The sequence below is a fragment of the Arachis hypogaea genome, chromosome 2 (assembly GCF_003086295.3).
Source record: "Arachis hypogaea cultivar Tifrunner chromosome 2, arahy.Tifrunner.gnm2.J5K5, whole genome shotgun sequence".
Classification (NCBI taxonomy): Eukaryota; Viridiplantae; Streptophyta; class Magnoliopsida; order Fabales; family Fabaceae; genus Arachis; species Arachis hypogaea.
The window spans coordinates 24,487,112-24,509,196 of NC_092037.1; the positions used below are offsets into that span (position 1 = coordinate 24,487,112).

The 22,085-nt window shown below is 35.7% G+C and overlaps 1 pseudogene; it reads left to right on the forward strand.

Annotated features, from left to right (window-relative positions):
• The first annotated feature begins 778 nt into the window (after positions 1 to 778).
• LOC112723149 (probable trehalose-phosphate phosphatase F) lies at positions 779 to 19,674 on the forward strand (annotated as a pseudogene).
• The last annotated feature ends 2,411 nt before the right edge of the window (positions 19,675 to 22,085 follow it).

The following is a 22,085-nucleotide window of genomic DNA, read 5'->3' on the forward strand; positions in this document are numbered from 1 at the left end:
TGAATGTACTATTCTCTCTTCAAAATTATTTTATAAAAATATTTTTATTATAATTAACATTTAATGGATAATGCATAATTATACTAATTTAGGAAAATATCGTTGTTCTAATTATATAAAATCAATATTTAATACATTATTAAACTACTTATCAATTATCAAACAAAAATATTTTTAATAATAATAATAATAATAATAATAATAATAATAATAATAATAATAATAATAATAATAATAATAGTATGATATGGTGCACTACAAGAAATTGTCTAATTATCGACGCTAAAAATTGACGGCCAGATTTTCCGTCGATAATTTTCGACGGTTTGTCGTCGATAAAATGAAAACAAATTATTAAAAATAAAATATTAAAATCGACAACCATATAGTCTATTATTTTGGCAACCTTCTCTCACCTTAGTTTTATCGTCACATTATCGACGAAATGGTGGGAGAAATTTTTTTCTTTAAAATCGACGGACTGGTTGTCTATTTTAATAATTATAATGTCGACAGCTTTTACCATCGATAAATTTAGACGATTGAAATTTCTTTCTAAAACTGGATAAATGGTGTAGATTTATTATATAAAATAGACGACTAAAGTGTTGATTTTTATTTTAATTAAAATCGACAAAACTCCCCCGCCGAACCTGCCGCCGCGCCATCCTCTTCATGTAAGTCCCCCCTCTCTCTCATTGTGATTTGTGAATCTGCATGTAAGTTCTTCTTCTTCCACAGATTCGTGTTTGCAACATCTTTGCCGGTCACCATCGCTATGAGTCCATCGCCGCCGTTGCAGCTTCTTGTAAGTTCCTCTCTATCTTTCTCTGATTATTATATTTTTTTTTAGTTTTTGTATCTACTATTTTTATCATAGAATTCTAAATTTGCGTTTGTTAATAACAATCGTATCAATATTACTGAAACCTAGTAAGCATAGTCAATTCTTCTTGATTTGGACATTTGATTTACCTATTGGATTTCATCTTTTTTGTTGGTCACTGTAGTTTGGTAGGGTTCCTATTTGATTTGACATTTGTTTTGGTGAATTTATGCTCTGGATTTACTAGCTTGTTGTTTATTTTGCTGTTGTATTGTTAATGTGGAATCTTAAAACAAGAATCAGAATAGTTTCGACAATGGAAAACTTCTTGAGAGAAAGAACTTCTGCAAGTATGTCAAGCTTCCTCATTTTTTCATAATTTTGTTTAAGTTGTTCACAATACTTTCAACTAACTTAAGATGATAAAAATTTGCTATTTTTTCTTCAAAATAGCATAATCAATATTACTGAATGCCACTCTTACCTTAGAATGCAATTTCAAGCGATTTGATGTGATTTCGGGTATTGGTGCATTTTTAAACAAAAAAGGGACTTTCTTCTTGTGCCTATTTTGGCCACAGCCATGTTGAATTTGTTTTTTCAGGAAATCTGATAACAGAAAGCGGTAAACAGAATTAAAAAATAGTATTCATGTAATCTTATGTTTTATAGAAAAAAGCATGATCTTCTGGTATTTCCACTGAGAAATTGGTTTAGATTAGTTGTGTGTTGATGAAACCAACTTTATACATTTCTCTTAAATTTGTCTACAGGAAGAGGTGCATCAACTCTAGAGAGAAAAGAAGATATCTACACTTTCTGATATTACGCTAGCAGCTTCCATAAACATTTTGAGTGCATTTATTTTCTTTGTTGCCTTTGATATTCTGAGGCTTCAACCTTTTAATGATTGAGTTTACTTCCCAAAATGGTATCTGAAGGGGTTAAGAACAAATCCTGTATATGGAGGAACTTTAATGCGCAACCTTAATTACCGGGAAAAGCTACATGAATATATATGCTCTAGATATTGTGATTATATATCCAGTTAAATTGCATTGAGTCTTGTGTTTTACTAAAGCTTTTGTTCTCTATTTCAAGTTTTAGGCACACATAGTAATTGCTTATGCATTTACCTTCTTGACATGCTTTACATGAACTGAATGTTGTATTAGCTTTATTTTTTGATATGTTGGTATTGATTTTAACTTTTATTTCCTCCTATTGGCTCAGGTATATGAATTTATAGGACTAACAGAATTCTATTGTGCTGGTAGTCATGGTATGGACATCATTGGTCTTGTCAGGTAGGCTGTACCTGATAACCACCCTAATTGCACCATTAGGTCTATTGACAAGCAGGTAATAAGGTTTTATAGTCCATATGTATTAATCTCATTTTTCTTCTCAAGATTTCTTATAAACAGTTTTCATGATTATCTTTGACATGACAGGGTAAGGAAGTTAATTTATTCCAACCTGCTGCTGAGTTCTTGCCCCTGATTGATGAGGTAGGCATATTTCAAAAATACCATCATTATTTGCATTTTTTTTTATTTGTTAGGATGCTATATCATGATTGGATTTTGTTTTGACAGGTGTTTGAGTCTCTTGTTGAGAGTACAAAAGATATTAAAGGAGCAAAAGTTGAAAACAAGAAATTTTGTGCGTCTATTGGTGCACGAAATTGGAAATCACAATTCTTCACAACTTCGCACAACTAACCAGCAAGTGCACTGGGTCGTCCAAGTAATACCTTACATGAGTAAGGGTCGATCCCACGGAGATTGTTGGCTTGAAGCAAGTTATGGTTATCTTGTAACTCTTAGTCAGGATATCAATTATAATTATCAGTTGACTTGCAAATGAACAAAAGAGCATGAAATAAATACTTGTTATGCAGTAATGGAGAATATGTTGGAGTTTTGGAGATACTTTGTCTTCTGAATCTCTGCTTTCTTCTTGTCTTCGTCTTCACGCATGAAAGTTCCTTCCCATGGCAAGCTGTATGTTTGGTGGGTCACCTTTGTCAATGGCTACCATCCATCCTCTCAGTGAAAATGGTCCAGGTGCGCTGTCACCGTACGGCTAATCATCTGTCGGTTCTCGACCATGTAAGAATAGGATTTACTATCCTTTTGAGTTGTCACCACGCCCTACAATCGCGAGTTTGAAGCTCGTCACAGTCATTCAATCCCTGAATCCTATTCGGAATACCACAGACAAGGTTTAGACCTTCCGGATTCTCAAGAATGCTGCCAATGGATTCTAGCTTATACCACGAAGACTCTGATTAAGGGATCTAAGAGATACTCATTCAATCTAAGGTAGAACGGGGTGGTTGTCAGGCATGGGCTCAAAGGTTGAGAATGATGATGAGTATCACGGATCATCACATTCGTCATATTGAAGTGCGAATGAATATCTTGGATAGAAACAACCATGTTTGAATAGAAAATAGAAATAATTGCATTAATCCATTGAGACACAACATAGCTCCTCACCCCCAACAATGGAGTTTAGATACTCATGCCGTCAAAAAGTATAAAGTTCAGATCTAAAAATGTCATGAGGTCCAAAATAAATCTCTAAAAGTTATTTAAATACTAAACTAGTAACCTAGGTTTACAGAAAATGAGTAAACTGAGATAGATAGTGCAGAAATCTACTTCTGGGGCCCACTTGGTGTGTGCTGAGGCTGAGCTTTGAGCTTTACACGTGCATAGGCTGTTTCTGGAGTTAAACGCCAGGTTGTAACCTGTTTCTGGCGTTTAACGCTAGAACAGAACATGAAACTGGCGTCAAATGCCAGTTTATGTCATTTATCTTCGAGCAAAGTATGGACTATTATATATTGCAGGAAAGCTCTGGATGTCTACTTTTCAACGCAATTGAGAGTGCACCAATTGGACTTCTGTAGCTCCAAAAAATCCATTCCGAGTGAAGGGAGGTCAGAATCCAACAACATCAGCAGTCCTTTTTCGGCCTGAATAAGATTTTTGCTCAGATCCTTTAATTTCAGCCAGAAAATATCTGAAATCATAGAAAAATACACAAACTCATAGTAAAGTCCAGAAATATGAATTTTGCCTAAAAACTAATAAAAATATACTAAAAACCAACTAAAACATACTAAAAACTACATGAAATTACCCCCCAAAAGCGTATAAAATATTCGCTCATCACAACACCAAACTTAAACTGTTGCTTGTCTCCAAGAAACTAGATAAATAAAATAGGATAAAGAGAAATCAAGAAGCAATAATATCTCAGAGTTTTAAGTGAAGCTCAGATTCTAATTAGATGAGCGGGACTAGTAGCTTTTTGCTTCCGAACAGTTTTGGCATCTCACTTTATCCTTTGAAATTCAGAATGATTGGCATCCATAGAAACTCAGAATTCAAATAATGTTATTGGTTCTCCTATTTCAGTATGTTGATTCTTGAACACAGTTACTTATGAGTCTTGGCTGTGACCCTAAGCATTTTGCTTTCCAGTATTACCACCAGATACATAAATGCCACAGACATATAATTGGGTGAACCTTTTCATATTGTGACTCGGCTTTGCTAAAGTCCCCAGTTAGAGGTGTCCAGAGTTCTTAGGCACACTCTTTTGCTTTGGATCACGACTTTAACCACTCAGTCTCAAGCTCTTCACTTGGACCTTCATGACACAAGCACATGGTTAAGGACAGCTTGATTTAGCCGCTTAGGCCAGGATTTTATTCCTTTAGGCCCTCCTTTCAATTGATGCTCAAAGCCTTGGATCATTTTTGCCCTTGCCTTTTGGTTTAAGGGGCTATTGGCTTTTTCTGCTTGCTTTTTTTCTTTTGTTTTTTTTTTCAAGCTTTGTTTTTCACTGCTTTTTCTTGCTTCAAGAATCAATTTGATGATTTTTCAGATTATCAATAACATTTCTCTTGTTCATCTTTCCTTCAAGAGCCAACAGATTTAACATCCATAAACTCCATTATCAAAATTATGCACTGTTCAGGCATTCATTCAGAAGACAAAAAGTGTTGCCACCACATATAAATAATTTGAATTTTTCTTATTAAAAACTCGAAAAAATATTGCCTCCTTATTCTAAAAATATGTTATTTTATTCATGTTTGATGATGATGAAAAAAATAAATTATAGCTTAATTGGAGATAAAATCAAAATAAAGATACTAATTACTACTACTCATATATAACTTCTAAGGTAAATCCCTAATAAGAACAATTATCACAGAGTTAAGGCTAATATTAGGACTCAACAACCTTTATTTTGGGAGGTGGATGCTCCTTTAGTCTGTGGGGTACTTGGCCCTTCAAGAGATAGCTTCTGATGCTTCAGTTCCTTCAGTTCACGCCCTTGCTCTTCTTGTTCCCCAAGCAGTTTGCAAAGTAGGCTATTTTGATTGTGCTGTTCTTCCTTTAGTTGGTCCATAGCTTCTTGCAATTTGGTAACAGATGCTTCATGATGCTCCCAGTATTCAATTTGAGGGATTTCTGGGAGGAACTCCTGTGCTTTCCTCTTGATGGGGTCGTCCTGCACTTGTTGTCCTTCCATTGACTTTTTGGTGATTGGTTTCTCAACTGAGATATACTCATTTACTCCCATCTTTACCCCAGCATCTTTACATAGCATAGAGATTAAGCTTGGATAAGCCAATTTGGCATCTTTGGAGTTCTTGTTTGCAATTGTGTAAAGTTCACAAGAAATCAGCTGATGAATGATGAGCGGATAATTTATACGCTTTTTGGCATTGTTTTTAGGTAGTTTTTAGTATGATCTAGTTACTTTTAGGGATGTTTTCATTAGTTTTTATGCTAAATTCACATTTCTGGACTTTACTATGAGTTTGTGTGTTTTTCTGTGATTTCAGGTATTTTCTGGCTGAAATTGAGGGACCTAAGCAAAACTCTGATAGAAGGCTGACAAAGGACTGCTGATGCTGTTGGAATCTGACCTCCCTGCACTCGAAATAGATTTTCTGGAGCTACAGAACTTAAAATGGCACGCTCTTAACGGCTATGGAAAGTAGACATCCAGAGCTTTTCAGCAATATATAATAGTCCATATTTTATTCGAGATTTGATGACGTAAACTGGCGCTCAACGCCAGTTCTATGCTGCATTCTGGAGTCAAACGCCAGAAACATGTCACGAACCAGAGTTGAACGCCAAAAACACATTACAACTTGGCATTTGATGAACGGATAATTTATATTCTTTTTGGCATTATTTTTAGGTAGTTTTTAGTATGATCTAGTTACTTCCGTTCTACCTTAGGCCGGGCGCATATCTCTTGGATTCCTTAATCAGAATCTTCGTGGTATAAGCTAGAATTGATGGCGGCATTCATGGGAATCCGGAAAGTCTAACCTTGTTGTGGTATTCCGAGTAGGATTCCGGGATTGAATGACTGTGACGAGCTTCAAACTCCTGAAGGCTGGGCGTTAGTGACAGACGCAAAAGAATCAAGGGATTCTATTCCAACCTGATTGAGAATCGACAGATGATTAGCCGTGCTGTGACAGAGCATTTGGACCTTTTTCACTGAGAGGATGGGATGTAGTCATTAACAACGGTGATGCCCTACATACAGCTTTCCATGGAAAGGAGTAAGAAGGATTGAAGGAAGGCAGTAGGAAAGTAGAGATCCAAAAGGGACAATTCATCTCCATGCACTTATCTGAAATTCCCACCATTAATTTACATAAGTATTTCTATCCTATTTTATTTATCTTTTAATTATCTAATCTCCCATAACCACATGGATAAGCCTGACTGAGATTTACAAGATGACCATAGCTTGCTTCATACCAACAATCTCCGTGGGATCGACCCTTACTCACGTAAGGTATTACTTAGACGACCCAGTGCACTTGCTGGTTAGTTGTGCGAAGTTGTGAACCATGGAAAGGAAGAGACATAAAGGAGCTCAAAAAACATCATTGGCTCTTCAAGAAGAAAGTGCCACCATCACTAAGGTGGACTCATTCCTTGTTCTTAATTTTTTTTCTATTTTTCTGTTTTTATGCTTTATGTTTGTTTATGTTTTGTGTCTCTACTTCATGATCATTAGTATTTAGTAACTATGTCTTAAGGCTATGAATAATTCCATAAATCCTTCAACTCTCTTAAATGAAAAATGTTTCTAATTCAAAAGAACAAGAAGTACATGAATTTCGAATTTATCCTTGAATTTAGTTTAATTATATTGATGTGGTGACAATACTTTCTGTTTTTTGAATGAATGCTTGAACAGTGCATAATTTTTGATCTTGTTGTTTATGAATGTTAAAATTGTTGGCTCTTGAAAGAATGATGAACAAAGAGAAATGCTATTGATAATCTGAAAAATCATGAAATTGATTCTTGAAGTAAGAAAAAGCAGTGAAAAATAAAAGCTTGCGAAAAAAAGAAAAAAATGGCGAAAAAAATTTAGAAAGAAAAAGAAAAAGCAAGCAGAAAAAGCCAATAGCCCTTAAAACCAAAAAGGCAAGGGTAAAAAGGATCCAAGGCTTTGAACATCAATGGATAGGAGGGCTCAAGGAAATAAAATCCAGGCCTAAGCGGCTAAATCAAGCTGTCCCTAACCATGTGTGCTTGTGGCATGCAGGTCCAAGTGAAAAGCTTGAGACTGAGTGGTTAAAGTTGTGATCCAAAGCAAAAAGAGTGTGCTTAAGAGCTCTGGAAACTTCTAACTGGGGACTCTAGCAAAGCTGAGTCACAATCTGAAAAGGTTTACCCAGTCATGTGTCTGTGGCATTTATGTATCCGATGGTAATACTGGAAAACAAAGTGCTTAGGGCCACGGCCAAGACTCATAAAAGTAGTTGTGTTCAAGAATCAACATACTTAACTAGGAGAATCAATAACACTATCCAAAATTCTAAGTTCCTAGAGAAGCCAATCATTATGAACTTCAAAGGAAAAAGTGAGATGCCAAAACTGTTCAGAAGCAAAAAGCTACAAGTCCCGCTCATCTAATTAGAATTAATATTCATTGATATTTTGAGATTTATATTATATTCTCTTCTTTTTATCCTAATTGATTTTTCAGTTGCTTGGGGACAAGCAACAATTTAAGTTTGGTGTTGTGATGAGCGGATAATTTATACGCTTTTTGGCATTGTTTTTAAGTAGTTTTTAGTATGATCTAGTTACTTTTAGGGATGTTTTCATTAGTTTTTATGCTAAATTCACATTTCTAGACTTTACTATGAGTTTGTGTATTTTTTGTGATTTCAGATATTTTCTCGCTGAAATTGAGGGACCTGAGCAAAACTCTGATAGAAGGCTGACAAAGGACTACTGATGCTGTTGGAATCTGACCTTCCTGCACTCAAAATGGATTTTCTGGAGCTACAAAACTTAAAATGGCGCGCTCTCAACGACTTTGGAAAGTAGACATCCAGAGCTTTCCAGAAATATATAATAGTTCATACTTTATTCGAGATTTGATGACGTAAACTGGCGCTCAACGCCAGTTCTATGCTGCATTCTGGAGTCAAACGCCAGAAACAAGTCACGAACCAGAGTTGAACGCCAAAAATACGTTACAACTTGGCGTTCAACTCCGAAAGAAGCCTCAGCTCGTGTAAAGATCAAGTTCAGCCCAAACACACACCAAGTGGGCCACGGAAGTGGATTTATGCATCAATTACTTACTTCTGTAAACCCTAGTAGCTAGTCTAGTATAAATAGGATAGTTTACTATTGTATTAGACATCTTTGATCAGTTTATGCGATCTTAGACACTGGGGGCTGGCCATTCGGCCATGCCTAAACCTTGATCACTTATGTATTTTCAACGGTAGAGTTTCTACATACCATAGATTAAGGGTGTGGAGCTCTGCTGTACCTCAAATTTTAATGCAATTACTACTATTTTCTATTCAATTCGATTTATTCCTATTCTAAGATACCATTCGCACTTCAACCTGATGGAGGTGATGATCCGTGATACTCATCATCATCCATCCTTATGAACGCGTGCCTGACAACCACTTCCGTTCTACAAGCGAGAGCTAGGATGCATATCTCTTGGATTCCTGATACACGATGCATGGTTGCCCCTCGCCTGACAACCGAGCCTTCCATTCCGTGAGATCAGAGTCTTCGTGGTATAAGCTAGAATTGATGGCGGCATTCATGAGAATCCGAAAAGTCTAAACGTTGTCCGTGGTATTCCGAGTAGGATTCTGGGATTGAATGACTGTGACGAGCTTCAAACTCGCGATTGTTAGGCGTGATGATAAACGCAAAAGAATCAATGGATTCTATTCCGACATGATCGAGAACCGACAGATGATTAGCCGTGTCGTGACAGAGTATTTGGACCTTTTTCTCTGAGAGGATGGGATATAGCCATTGACAACGGTGATGCCCTACATACAGTTTGCCATAGAAAGGAGTGACAAAGATTGGATAAAAGCAGTAGGAAAGCAGAGATTCAGAAGGAACACAGCACCTCCATACACTTGTCTGAAATTCCCACCATTGAATTACATGAGTAACTCTATCTTTATTTTCTGTTTATTATTTATTATTATTCGAAAATCGATAACCATCTATTATCCGCCTGACTGAGATTTACAAGGTGACCATAGCTTGCTTCATACCAACAATCTCTGTGGGATCGACCCTTACTCACGTAAGGTATTACTTGGACGACCTAGTATACTTGCTGGTTAGTTGAGCGAAGTTGTGAAGTTATGTTTTGACCATGGTATTGAGCACCAAGTTTTTGGAGCCATTACTGGGACAATCAATTTCGAACAACAATTTAAGTATAAATTACAATTTCGTCCACCAATGAACTTCCACTTCTTTTCCCAACATAATGCAATGGATCATTACTGCTCTTTTGATGGTGACTTCAGAGCGGTTGCTAGTGGACAGTATAGAATGCCCAATGAAGTCCAGCCAGCCTCTGACGACTGGTTTGAGATCTCCTCTCTTGAGTTGGTTTGGGACACCCTTTGTATTGGTTGTCCACTTGGTTCCAGGGAGGCATATGTCCTCTAGAATTTTGTCCAAGCTCTTATTTGTTCTCATCATTCTCCTATTAAAGGAGTCTGGGTCATCTTGCAGTTGAGGCAGCTTGAAGATCTCTCTTATTTTGTCAGGGTGGAGGTGAACAATCTTCCCTCTGACCAGAGTTTAAAATTCATAGAGGGCAGTTCCAGCTATTCTCTGCCTGTCTGTTTGCCACATATTAGAGTAGAATTCCTGAACCATGTTTCTTCCCACCTTTGTTTCAGGATTAGCTAGGATTTCCCAACTCCTGTTTCGAATTTGCTCTTGGATTTCCGGATATTCGTCTTCTTTCAGATCGAATTTAACTTCCGGAATCACTGACCTTAGACCCATTATTTTGTAGTAATGGTATAAATGTTCTTTGGTTAAGAACTTCCCTTGATTCCAAAGTGGTTTTGGAATATTCTCTTTCTTGCCTCTTGGAGTGGTTTGTTTTCCCTTAGGAGCCATGATCTTAGTGGGTATTGGCTTAATGATCACGGATAAACATACCAAACTTAGAGATTTTCTTGTCCTCAAGCAAAAGAAAGGAAAGGAGAGGGATAGAGGGAGAGCCAAGTTCGAATTGTGGAGGAGAGGAGGGAGGCCGAACGCGGATTTAAAGGGAAGGGGGTGGGTTTTCAAAAATTTTTGAAGAAGATAGGATAGAAGATATGATTTGTAAAAGATAAGTATGATAGGAAAAAGATGTAATTTAAAATTGAAGAGATATGAAAGATATTTGAAAAAGATAAATCTGAATTTTGAAAAGAAGATATGATGAGTTTAAAAAGATTTGAGAAGAATTTAAAAAGATTTGAAAAGAATTCAAAAAGATAAATGAGTTTTGAAAAAGGTTTGAAAAGATATTGAAGAAAAATTAAGAAATATGTTTAGGATTAAAAATTTTTTGAAATTGAAGTTGAAAGATGAGAGTTTGTAACATGCTTATGCAAGAAATAATGAATTGAAACATGAAAAATGGAAAAAATTTGAAGTGAAAACGAAGTTACCTTCTCCCCACAATCCTGGCGTTAAACGCCCAACTGTTGCATGTTTTGGGCGTTGAATGCCCATCTGTAGCTTCTCCTAGGTGTTTAACACCCAACTGTAGCTTCTGGCTGGCGTTAAACGCCAGAAAATCCTTTATCACTTGGCATTTTTCTGAACGAATAGGATATTGCAAATCTGGCGTTAAACGCCCAGAATGGTATCCATTCTGGCGTTTAACACCCAAATGGCTATCCCTACTGGCGTTAAATTCCCAGTAGATGCTTCTTTTGGGCGTTTAACGCCCAAAACAGCTTTTACTGGCGTTTTCGCACCAGTGAGCTTTTTTTTGCTGTTTTATCCTCTGAATCCTTCTATAACTCTATGAACTCATGCAATTGCTACTTTACCTTGAAGATAATTAATATGAACCCGTTAAATTATCATTTAATTAACAAATAAGCTTTGTTAATGGCTGGGTTGCCTCCCAACAAGCGCTTCTTTATTGTCTTTAGCTGGACTATTACTGAGCTTTAATTAAGTCTCAGTTTGAATGCTCAAAATTGCTTTCAAGATAATGTTTGACTCTCTGTCCATTAACAATGAATTTTTTGTTAGAGTCATTATCCTGAAGCTCTACATATCCATTGGTGACACACCTGTAATCACATATGGTCCTCTCCACTGGGATTTCAACTTTCCGGGGAATAATCTGAGCCTAGAGTTAAACAGCAGAACTTTTTGCCCTAGCTCAAAGACTCTGGATGATAGCTTCTTATCATGCCATCGTTTTTCTTTCTCTTTGTAAATTTTTGCATTTTCGAAAGCGTTGAGTCTGAATTCCTCTAGCTCATTTAACTGGAGCAATCATTTTTCTCCAGCTAACTTGGCATCAAGGTTTAGGAATCTGGTTGCCTAGTAGGCCTTGTATTCCAGTTCCACTGGCAAGTGACAGGCTTTTCCATACACAAGCTGGTATGGAGAGGTCCCTATAGGAGTCTTGAATGCTGTTCTGTATGCCCACAGAGCATCATCTAAGCTTCTTGCCCAATCTCTTCTATGGTTAATCACAGTCCGTTCCAGGATTCTTTTAAGTTTTCTATTAGAGACTTCAACTTGCCCATTTGTCTGTGGATGATATGGAGTTGCCACCCTGTGGCTAACTCCATATCGAACCATAGCAAAGTAAAGCTGTTTATTGCAGAAATGAGCGACCCCATCACTGATTAGTACTCTAGGGACACCAAATCTATTGAAGATATGTTTCTGGAGGAATTTCAGCACTGTCTTAGTATCATTAGTGGGTGTTGCAATAGCCTCCACCCATTTGGATACATAATCCACTGCCACCAGAATATAAGTGTTTGAGTATGATGGTGGGAAAGGCCCCATGAAGTCAATACCCCATACATCAAACAACTCAATCTCCAAGATCCTTGTTGAGGCATGGCATAACCGTGAGGCAGATTGCCAGATCTTTGGCAACTATCACAATTACGTACAAACTCTCGGGAGTCTTTATAGAGAGTAGACCAGTAGAAGCCACATTGGAGGACTCTTGTGGCTGTTCGCTCACTTTCAAAATATCCTCCATACTGTGATCCATGGCAATGCCAGAGGATCTTCTGTGCTTCTTCTTTAGGCACACATCTACAGATTATTCTGTCTACACATCTCTTGAAGAGATATGGTTCATCCCACAGATAGTACTTTGCATCCGAGATCAATTTCTTTGATTGCTGCCTACTATACTCTTTGGGTATGAATCTCACAGTCTTAGAGTTTGCAATGTCTGCAAACTATGGTACTTCCTGGATGGTAAAGAGTTACTCATCTGGAAAGGTTTCAGAGATCTCAGTAAGAGGGAGGGACGCCCCTTCTACTGGTTTTATTCAGGACAGGTGATCTGCTACTTGGTTCTCTGTCCCTTTTCTGTCTTTTATTTCTATATCAAACTCTTGCAGAAGCAACACCCATCTTATGAGTCTGGGTTTTGAATCCTGCTTTGTGAGTAAATATTTAAGAGCAGCATGGTCAGTGTACACAATCACTTTTGATCCTACTAAATAAGATCTGAACTTGTCAATGGCATAAACCACTGCAAGTAACTCTTTTTTTGTGGTCTTGTAGTTCTTCTGTGTGTCATTTAAAACACGACTGGCATAATAAATCACGTGCAGAAACTTGTCATGCCTTTGTCCCAACACTGCACCAATAGCATGGTCACTGGCATTATACATTAGTTCAAATGGTAATGTCCAGTCTGGTGCAGAGATGACTGGTGTTGTGACCAGCTTAGCTTTCAGAGTCTCAAATGCCTGCAGACACTCCTTATCAAAGATAAATAGCATGTCAGCAGCTAGCAGATTACTCAGAGGTTTTGCAATTTTTGAAAAATCTTTTATAAACCTCCTATAGAATCCTGCATGCCCCAGAAAGCTTCTGATTGCTTTAATATTGGTAGGTGGTGGTAATTTTTCAATTACCTCCACCTTAGCTTGATCCACCTCTATTTCTTTGATTGAAATTTTATGCCCAAGGACGATTCCTTCAGTCACCATAAAGTGACATTTTTCCCAGTTTAAAACCAGGTTAGTCTCTTGACACCTTTTCAGAACAAGTGCTAAATGGTCAAGACAAGAGCTGAATGAGTCTCCAAATACTGAGAAGTCGTCCATGAAAACTTCCAGAAACTTTTCCACCATATAAGAGAAAATAGAGAGCATGCACCTCTGAAAGGTTGCAGGTGCATTACACAGACCAAATGGCATCCTTCTGTAAGCAAACACTCCAGATGGACATGTGAATGCTATTTTCTCTTGATCCTGGGGATCTACTGCAATCTGGTTGTAACCTGAATAGCCATCCAGAAAGCAGTAGTAATTATGACCTGCTAGTCTTTCTAGCATCTGGTCTATGAATGGTAAAGAAAAATGATCCTTTCTGGTGGCTGTATTGAGTTTTCTGTAGTCAATACACATGCGCTAACCTGTAACTGTTCTTGTAGGAACCAGTTCATTCTTTTTATTATGAACCACTGTCATGCCTCCCTTCTTGGGGACAACTTGGACAGGACTCACCCAGGGGCTATCAGAAATAGGATAAATAATCCCAGCCTCTAGTAATTTAGTGACCTCCTTTTGCACCACCTCTTTCATAGCCGGATTCAGCCGCCTCTGTGGTTGAACCACTGGCTTAGCATCATCCTCCAATAGGATCTTGTGCATGTATCTGGCTGGGCTAATTCCCTTAAGATCACTAATGGACCACCTAAGAGCTGTCTTGTGTGTCCTTAGCACTTGAATTAGTGCTTCCTCTTCCTGTGGCTCTAAGGCAGAGCTTATGATTACAGGAAAAGTGACACCTTCTCCCAGAAATGCATATTTCAGGGATGGTGGCAATGGTTTTGAGCTCGGGTTTAGGAGGTTTCTCCTCTTTCTGAGGGGTTTTTAGAGGTTCTATTATTCTCTCTGATTCCTCCAGATCAGGCTGAACATCTTTAAAGATATTCTCTAGCTCTGACTCGAGACTCTCAACCATATTGATCTCCTCTACCAGGGAGTCAATAACATCAACGCTCATGTAGTCATTTGATGTGTCTGGATGCTTCATTGCTTCAACAGCATTCAGCCTGAACTCATCCTCATTGACTCTCAGGGTCACTTCCCCTTTTTCGACATCAATGAGGGTTCGTCCAGTTGCTAGGAAAGGTCTTCCTAGGATGAGAGTTGCACTCTTGTGCTCCTCCATCTCCAGCACTACAAAATCAATGAGAAATACAAATGGCCCAACTGTGACAATCACATCCTCAATCATACCTGATGGGTATTTAATGGAGCCATCAGCAAGTTGAAGACAGGTCCTAGTTGGTTTGATTTTTTCTGCCAAGCCAAGCTTTCTGATAGTGGATATAGGTACTAGGTTGATACTTGCCCGAAGATCACATAGAGCTGTCTTGGTACAAGTGCCCTCTAATGTGCATGGTATCATAAAACTTCCAAGATCCTTAAGCTTCTCTGGTAAGCTTTTCAGAATGACTACACTGCATTCTTCAGTGAGGTAAACTTTTTCAGTTTCTCTCCAATCCTTCTTATGACTTAAGATCTCTTTCATGAACTTAGCATAAGAGGGTATTTGCTCAAGTGCCTCTGCAAACGGAATCTTTATTTCAAGAGTCCTGAGATAGTCTGCAAAGTGGGCAAATTGCTTATCCTGTTCTGCTTGGCGGAGTTTCTGAGGATAAGGCATTTTGGCTTTGTATTCCTCAACCTTAGTTGCTGCAGGTTTATTTCCTATAGATGTGGTTGGAGAAGCCTTTTTAGAGGGGTTGTTATCAGCACTTGTATGTGTCTGATCCCTCACTGGCGTTTGAATGCCAGGGTTGGAAGCTGGATTGGCATTGGACGCCAACTCCTTACTTGTTTCTGGCATTTGAACGCCAGAAATGAGCTTCCCTTGGGCGTTTAACGCCAACTCCTTGCCTATTAGTGGCGTTTGAATGCCAGAATTGAGCATGGGTTGGGCGTTTAACGCCAGCTCTCCATCTTTTTCTGGCATTTGAACGCCAGAATTATTCCTCTCTGGGCTCTTACTATCCTCAGAGGGATTTTGGGTAGCAGTTTATTCATTTCTTGGCTTCCTGCTGCTTTGAAGTGAGGTATTTAATGTTTTTCCACTTCTTAATTGAACTGCTTGGCATTCTTCTGTTATTTGTTTTGATAACTGCTGTTTTGTTTGCTTCAACTATACTTCCATATTCATATTAGCCATTCTTGTGTCTTGTAGTATCTCCTTGAATTCGGCTAGCTGTTTTGTTAGAAAATCTAATTGCTGATTGAATTCAGTAACTTGTTCTGCAGGACTGAGTTCAACAGTTACTGTTTTAGCCTCTTCTTTCATGGAAGACTCACTACTTAGGTACAGATGCTGATTTCTGGCAACTGTATCAATGAGCTCTTGAGCTTCTTCAATTGTCTTTCTCATGTGTATAGATCCACCAGCTGAGTGGTCCAAAGACATCTGAGCTTTCTCTGTAAGCCCATAATAGAAGATGTCTAACTGCACCCACTCTGAAAATATTTTAGAGGGGCATTTTCTTAGCATCTCTTTGTATCTCTCCCAGGCATCATAAAGAGATTCATTATCTCCTTGTTTAAAGCCTTGGATGTTCAGCCTTAGCTGTGTCATCCGTTTTAGAGGGAAATATTGATTCAGGAATTTTTCTGACAGCTGTTTCCATGTCCTTATGCTAGCCTTAGGTTGGTTATTTAACCACCTCTTAGCTTGGTCTTTTACAGCAAATGGAAACATTAATAATCTGTAGACATCCTGATCTACTTCCTTATCATGTACTGTGTCAACAATTTGTAAAAACTGTGCCAGAAACTCTGTAGGTTCTTCCTATGGAAGACCGGAATACTGGCAACTTTGCTGTACCATGATAATAAGCTGAGGATTCAACTCAAAACTACTGACTCCGATGGAGGGTATACAGATACTACTCCCATATGAAGCAGTAATGGGGTTAGCATATGACCCCAGAGTCCTTCTGGACTGTTCATTTCTACTTAGGTCCATGATGGAGAAAAGGAGATGTTGTGAATTGGAGATTCAAATAGTATTAAAATATTTTTAAATTAAAATATTTTTTTTGAAAATGAAAATAAAAAAATAAAATAAAATAAATGAAAGATGGGTGAGGATTTTTGAAAATGAAGAAAGAGAAAAAGTGGTTAGGAAGTTTTGAAAAAGATATGATTTTTAAAAATTTTTAAAAAGATATAATTTGAAAAAGATATGATTTTTAAAAACTTGACAACTAAGATATGATAAGATAAAATTTTGAAATTGAAATATGAATTTTTTTTGAAAAATTTCGAAATATTTGCTCAAAAATAGTTAGAGAAGATATTTTTTATTTTTGAATTTTATGATGAAAGAGAAAAATACACAAAAGACACACAACTTAAAATTTTTAGATCTAATGCTCCTTGTTTTCGCAAATTTTGGAGGGAAAACATCAAGGAACACCAAACTTAAAAATTTTAAGATCAAAACACAAGGAAGATTCAAGAACACTTTGAAGACTCACAAGAACAACAAGAACATGAAGATAGAACACCAAACTTAGAATTTTTAGAAAACCACAATAAAATTTTCGAAAACTAAAGGAAAATTAACAAGAGAACACCAAACATAAAAATTGACACAAGATTTAATCAAAGAAAAATAAAAAATTAATAAGGAAAAATGATATTTTTAAAGGATTTTTAAAAGGAAAAATATAAGATGCAATCCTAGTGACTCTAAACACAGTAAAATAAATTATTCCTAATCTAAGCAACAAAATAAACCGTTAGTTGTTCAAACTCGAACAATCCCCGGCAACGACGCCAAAAACTTGGTGCACGAAATTGGAATTCACAAGTCTTCACAACTTCGCACAACTAACCAGCAAGTGCACTGGGTCGTCCAAGTAATACCTTACGTGAGTAAGGATCGATCCCATGGAGATTGTTGGCTTGAAGCAAGTTATGGTTATCTTGTAACTCTTAGTCAGGATATCAATTATAATTATCAGTTGACTTGCAAATAAACAAAATAGCATGAAATAAATACTTGTTATGCAGTAATGGAGAATATGTTGGAGTTTTGGAGATGCTTTGTCTTCTGAATCTCTGATTTCTTCCTGTCTTCGTCTTCACGCATGCAAGTTCCCTCCCATGGCAAGTTGTATGTTCGGTGGGTTACCTTTGTTAATGGCTACCATCCATCCTCTCAGTGAAAATGGTCCAGGTGCGCTGTCACCGCACGGCTAATCATCTGTCGGTTCTCGATCATGTAAGAATAGGATTTACTATCCTTTTGCGTTGTCACCACGCCCTACAATCGTGAGTTTGAAGCTTGTCACAGTCATTCAATCCCTGAATCCTACTCAGAATACCACAGACAAGGTTTAGACTTTCCAGATTCTCAAGAATGCTGCTAATGGATTCTAGCTTATACCACGAAGACTCTGATTAAGGGATCTAAGAGATACTCATTCAATCTAAGGTAGAACGGGGTGATTTTCAGGCATGCATTCATAGGTTGATAATGATGATGAGTGTCACGGATCATCACATTTGTCATATTGAAGTGCGAATGAATATCTTGGATAGAAACAAGCATGTTTGAATAGAAAACAGAAATAATTGCATTAATCCATCGAGACACAGCAGAGCTCCTCACCCCCAACAATGGAGTTTAGATACTCATGCCATCAAAAAGTACAAAGTTCAGATCTAAAAATGTCATGAGGTCCAAAATAAATCTCTAAAAGTTATTTAAATACTAAACTAGTAACCTAGGTTTACAGAAAATGAGTAAACTGAGATAGATAGTGCAGAAATCCACTTCTGGGGCCCACTTGGTGTGTGCTGAGGCTGAGCTTTGAGCTTTACACGTGCATAGGCTATTTCTGGAGTTAAACGCCAGGTTGGAACCTGTTTTTGGCATTTAACTCCAACTTGCAACCTGTTTCTGGTGTTTAACGTCAGAATGGAACATGGAACTGGCGTCAAACGCCAGTTTACGTCATTTATCTTCGAGCAAAGTATGGACTATTATATATTGCTGGAAATACCTGGATGTCTACGTTCCAACGCAATTGAGAGCGCACCAATTGGACTCATGTAGCTCCAAAAAATCCATTCCGAGTGCAGGAAGGTCAGAATCCAACAGCATTAGCAGTCCTTTTTCAGCCTGAATAAGATTTTTGCTCAGATCCTTCAATTTCAGCCAGAAAATACCTGAAATTACAGAAAAACACACAAACTCATAGTAAAGTCCAGAAAGATGAATTTTGCCTAAAAACTAATAAAAATATACTAAAAACCAACTAAAACATACTAAAAACTACATGAAATTACCCCCAAAAAGCGTATAAAATATCCACTCATCATCTATACATTACCACAATGTAGATGATAAGGTACAGTCTCTCGTCCTCTAATGAGATAGACCACAGTTAGTAGTATCATTACATGATAATGGAGCAGTATTTCTGCTTAATTATTTTGCTCTTCCAGAGACTTGTTAATAATTTTCTTCTCTCAATTTAATATGCAAAGTTGGGATTTGGTGGGGCAGATTGTCCATGATATTCTTAAGGGCTATCCACATTTGCGACTAACTCATGGGTGCAAAGTATATCTTTGAGTGAATCTTTCTACTCTTGCTTTGGGGGATTTAACTATGACGGATTTTTGGGATGGAATTTTCTTTGTCGTAATCTCTACTTCACTATTTTTCAGGTCTTAGAGGTCCGCCCAATGATTAACTGGGATAAGGGAAAAGTAGTCACATTTTTGCTCGAGTCACTTGGTGAGTTCTATCCCCTTTCTTGAAAATCAAAGTTCTTTGTTTTTGCATTAATAATTGACATAAAAATTTTATCATTTTTCAGGGCTTAGCAATTGTGATGATGTGCTTCCTATATATATTGGAGATGACAGAACAGATGAAGATGCATTTAAGGTAATAATGAGCGCTTTCATGTCCACCTTTCTTTTCTATTTACTCTGGTGGTTTAGTTGAATAGTGATCTTAAATGAATTCATTTTTATTCTAACAGGTTCCGAGGGAGGGAAATAAAGGTTATGGGATCTTGGTGTCTTCAGCGCCAAAAGAAAGCAATGCAGTTTACTCTCTCCGTGATCCATCAGAAGTACTTTTTATATTCTTCGTGATGTTCTGCTGCTGCACTTGTTTTGCTTGCAAATGCTGTCTTAGATCTTGAGTTGTGATTCATTTGTTATGTGTTTTTAGGTATGGAAGTCAAGCCCCCTAAAAAGCCTTATGTAGTGTATAGAGTTGAATTATATTCTAATATATACTATAAAATATCATTTTAAATATTTAAAATTTTATTTATCTTGTTATCTTTTGTATAAATTTTATTTTAATATTTAAACTTTTATTTGCATTAATTGTTTACTATTTTTCAAATAGAAAAAATAATTAAAAAAATATGGCTATTAAAATCGACGATAAAGTTGTCGCTTTTTAAATTTAAAATAGACAAAAGAAGAAAAAATATAGACAACGAACTTGTCGGTATTTTAATAATTAAATCGATGACTCTTTTGTCGATTTTATTGAATAAAATATCGACAAAAATAGTGTCGATTTTATATAATAATATCGACAGCAAAACTGTCGATTTTATTAAGTAGGTAAAATTCTCAAACTTATATTATAGACGATAAGATTGTCAATTTTAATTAATTATTATCAATGGCCTGGTAAGCTGTCGATTTTATTAGAATTTTAAAAAATCGACAAGCTTAATAGTGACCTCATCCACCGTTGATTTTACTGTCGATTTTTAATATTATCGACAACTTAACTGTCGATTTGGCCATCAATTTTAACGGTATTTCTTGCAGTGATAATGACATTGGTTATTCTAATCATGGTAAAAAGAATTTATAATAAAATCTTATGATATTAACAAAACAAATATATGATGTATAACGTAAATAATATAAAATTAATTTAATAATAACTAATTTATATTTCTCTTCTAAATTTAAACAAAAATCTTAATTATAATTATATTACAATATTACCATTAGTATTTAATGAATGATACATAATTATACTAATTTAAAAAATATCTTTATTATAATTATATAAAATTAATATTTAATGCATTATTAAACTAATTATTACTCGAAAATATTTTTAATTATTTTAATTATATTGATTTTAATTATATTGATATAATTCTAATTCTCATTTATTATCCAATAATTTTATTAATGACAAATTATTACTTTAATAGTGACCCATTATAATAATAATAATAATAATAATAATAATAATAATAATAATAATAATAATAATAATAATAATAATAATATGAAGTTGGTCCGAATTATTCTATTCATGATAAAAAATAATGATTCTAATTATGATATTAAAAAGTCATATAATTTTAACAAAATAAATATATTATGTATAACTAACGTCAATAATAAAAAATTGACCTTAATAATAACTAATTTGCATATTTATTTTGGTTCTAATAAAGTCTATATATATATATATATATATATATATATATATATATATATATTATTTTTTTGTGGTACATGAGTCTAGATTTGAGAGTTAACTCATTTTTTAAAATTTATTATTTTTCTTTTACTACTTCACAGAATAAAAATTTATTCTTCGTTTCTCATCGAAGGTGATCCTTTTAAAGTACAATTTATAATTTTTATAGTATTTTTTATATACTCATTCTATTATATTAATCTTTTGCCGCAATCGTTTATACTGCATCACATCCATGAAATACCTCATCGAGTTGTATTAACTGATTCGAGTTCTAACTATATGGATGTAAGCATCCAGAAAAGGGGCAGTAAACTCTATTTTACCAAAAGATAGTTGGATCTACTCACATATTAGGACCAACCCAATGGAATATGGGTAAAGTTAATTTTCTTGGGAGGAGCTCGATTTTTGATCGAGGAATTGTTTTCACGAAACTTTGTAGGTCAAGTTTAAGTTCCATCCCCTCCATGCTTTCTATGTCTGCCCGAAAATCTTTAAAGTGGAGTACATAATGAGATTGAATTCCCTCAATTTAAGTTCAATTTTGGTAAATTTGTGTCAAACTCGGAGATACAATTTCAACGATTGGTAATATATTAAAATTTTCTTATTTTAACTTTTTTGTTATTAAAATAATTTTATAACATATTGTGATTTTTTTAAGAAATTATCAACCTTCTTTTGCATCAATGCAATGCCATTGAGGGAAATAAGGGTCAATTTAGTTTTTCGGTGTGGCAATTTTATAGCTTGCCACATTGCATTGATAGCAGATGATGAAACTTATTTAACATGAAGATAGTTTGAATTTGCACAAATTCTAAATGTTCGAATTTACGATGTTGTTTCAGTTGGTTGTCGTTACGAGAATAACTCTAATCTATACGTGTCTAAGGGCTAGAATAGATTAAATATTATTTAAGTAATTTAGTTTTAATATTAGTATTTGATTAAATTAATTTTAAAGAAATTTAAATTGTTACCTCAATTTATATATTACGACTATTGTTCTTGGATATGTTATTTTTAAATGTTTTAATATAAAATTTCTTTTTTCTGATATTTAAGTTTATTTTCTTCCTTGGATATATCTATCATCTTTATTTCTTTTTTGTATTTCAGATTAGTAATGCAATTCTTAATAAAAGTGT